This window comes from Mandrillus leucophaeus, unplaced genomic scaffold (assembly GCF_000951045.1).
Source record: "Mandrillus leucophaeus isolate KB7577 unplaced genomic scaffold, Mleu.le_1.0 Scaffold260, whole genome shotgun sequence".
Lineage (NCBI taxonomy): Eukaryota > Metazoa > Chordata > Mammalia > Primates > Cercopithecidae > Mandrillus > Mandrillus leucophaeus.
In genome coordinates this window covers 1,749,537-1,752,626 of record NW_012102699.1, presented here as the reverse complement: position 1 = coordinate 1,752,626, position 3,090 = coordinate 1,749,537, and positions in this window count along the sequence as shown.

Genomic DNA, 3,090 nt, shown 5'->3' with positions numbered 1-3,090 from the left:
TTACGGTTATTGGAGTGTAGACTGAGGTTAGGGGCTATAAACTGTCCTAATTTTACACAAGGCGTTTGATAAATATGTGTTTCTAGAGAAGTGTTCATACATGTAATTTTCTTACTAGAAAGTAAGTAGGACACCAGCCTTCACATTTCAGAGTGTTAGCAAATAGGTTAATTCTTACTGTTTTCTTTCATTGAAGTAAGTGTTTATCTTTCTTGCAATAAAACACAAGTATAGATCACTACACTGTGTATTCCTGGATTGATGAGCTCTCGGAAGCACTGAGTCCTTTCAGGTGTAGGTGGAATGCCACTGTTCTAGCTCGAGCAGTGCTTCTCAAACTTTAATGTGCTCACAAATCAAGGAAGCATCTTGTAAAAATACAGATTCTGGTTCAGTAGATCTGGGGTAGGGCCCATGATTCTTCTTTTCTGTCTGGCTCACTGATCCTCAGACCACGTTTTGAATCACAAAAGCATAGGTCATAGAATTAACAGTGTGGTTCCTTGGGTTATGGGTTCATTGAATGTCTTTGCTGTACAACATTCCAAAAGGCTTCAACTCCATTTCCACTGCTGTGCCAGAGCCAGCTTATTATACTGGCTCCCGAGAGCCAGTTAAATTTTCAGGAATTTGACAAGTCAGTTGTTAGCTTGGAATCAGCCGTGGTGGGAGTACTTACACCACACAAGTCAGCAAATTCTACAAGTCAGAGTTCATGTTTTCCAGAGAGATGGTTGACCAGTATATGCATCCTTGTTGCTTCCAACCCTGAATACTACTCTGTCCCATCAGGCACGCACCCAGAAGACTATGAAGATCCTTCGGTCTTTTGAGGTATTGGTAGGAGTGGGGAGTGCTACAGAGGGTAAGAACACAAGAATCTCTGAGTAGAAATCAAGGAAGAAATACAGACATAGGTAATTGTTGTTGTTGCTGTTGTTATAAGTTGTTTCATTCTTGATAATGTATTCTTTTTTTAAAATGTTTTTTATTTTTATTTTATTTATTTATTTATTTATTTATTTATTTATTTTTTGAGATGGAGTCTCACTCTGTCATCCAGGCTAGAATGCAATGGCAGGATCTCGGCTTACTGAAACCTCCGCCTCCTGGATTCAAGCAAGTCTTCTGCCTCAGCCTCCCTAGTAGCTGGGACTACAAGTGTGCACCACCACACCCGGCTGATTTTTGTATTTTTAGTAGAGATGGGGTTTCACCATCTTGGCCAGGCTGGTCTCGAACTCCTGATCTCAGGAGATCCACCCGCCTAGGCCTCCCAAAGTGCTGGCATTACAGGCGTTGAGCCACTGTGCCCGGCCTGAGAATTTATTCTGTGAAAATATTTTAACAGAGCAAAACTGTCTATTACAATATTATCTGTGAAAGTACAAAAAATGAAGACTGGGTGCAGTGGCTTATGCCTGTAATCCCAGCACTTTAGGAGGCCAAGGCAGGCAGATCACGAGGTCTAGAGATTGAGACCATCCTGGCCAATATGGTGAAACCCCGTCTCTACTAAAAATACAAAAATTAGCTGGGTATGGTGGCATGCGCCTGTAGTCCCAGCTACTGGGGAGGCTCAGGCAGGAGAATCACTTGAACCCAGGAGGTGGAGGTTGCAGTGAGCCAAGATCCTGCCATCACATTCCAGCCTGGGCAACAGAGTGAGACTCCATCTCAAAAGAAAAGAAAAGTAGAAAAAATGAAATATTTTGTATCCATTAAGCAAGATTATTACTAAGCCTATAGAAATGTATAAAATGTGTATAGATAATGATAAGTGGGGACAAAAGCAGAATACAAATATGATAGTTGTTTTTTATGTGGATTTGTTGTTTCAACTGTGTAGAAACATGGATGCATATAACAAAAACAGGAATGAAATAAATACAAACAAAATCCTTGCTTTATAATGCTAGTTTTAGAGGAAATTTAAAAAAAATTCTGAATATTATAGCCTATGAAAAATAAAATGTAACAAAACATTTTAACTTGTCAATTATATTTATTTTCAAATTAAAAAAAAAAAGTACAACAAAAGTAAGAACAGGAGTCAGGCACAGTGGCTCAGACTTGTAATCCCAGCACTTTGGGAGACCAAGGCAGGAGGATTGCTTGAGCCCAAGAGTTTGAGACCAGATTGGGTAACATAGCAAGACCCCATCCCCATAACAAAATTTTAAAATTAGCCTGCTTGGTGGCTCATACTTGTAGTCCTAGTTATTTGGAAGGCTAAGTTGGGAGGACCACTGGAGCCCAGGAGATCAAGGCTGTAGTGAGACATAATTGCACCACTGCACTCCAGCCTGGGTAACAGAGCAAGACCCTATTTCAAAAGAAAAAAAGTAAGGGTAACCAAGCAAAGTCAGGAGAAATATGAAAAATAGTTAACATTTGTTATGTGTTACATGTGAAAAGCACTATTCTATGTTCTTTATAAGAATTAGCCCAGTTAATTCCCACAACCTATGGTTGAGGAGCTTTTCTTATTGCCATTTTGCAGATGAAAAAACTGAGGCACATAGAGGTTTGTAATTTTTCTAAGGGTATACGGCTGGTAAACCACATAGTTAGGTTTCAGACCTGACTCTTGAACTCTGTAAATTGTTGAATCTTCATAAAATAGCTTTTGCAAAGTTCTTTCTGTCTTTATTGATTTACTGAGACGGAGTCTCGCTCTGTATTCAGGCTGGAGTGCAGTGGCGCAGTGGCGTGATCTCGGCTCACTGCAACCTCCTCCTCCCGGATTCAAGCAATTCTCCTGCCTCAGCCTCCAGAGTAGCTGGGACTGCAGACATATGCCATCATACCCAGATAATTTTTGTATTTTTAGTAAAGACGGGGTTTCACCATGTTGGCCAGGATGGTCTCAATCTCTTGACCTCGTGATCTGCGCACCTCGGCCTCCCAAAGTGCTAGGATTATAGGTGTGAGCCATCATATCTGGTCAAAAATCTTTCAGAAACAATAATCTTATCTGGAGCAAGAAAGATTCAGCCATAATTTGTTTGTTTGTTTTAAAAAATAACTTTGACCTGTGAGAGAAAAGTGTAAAACTAAAGGCAATTTCCAATAGACTCAACAGTCACT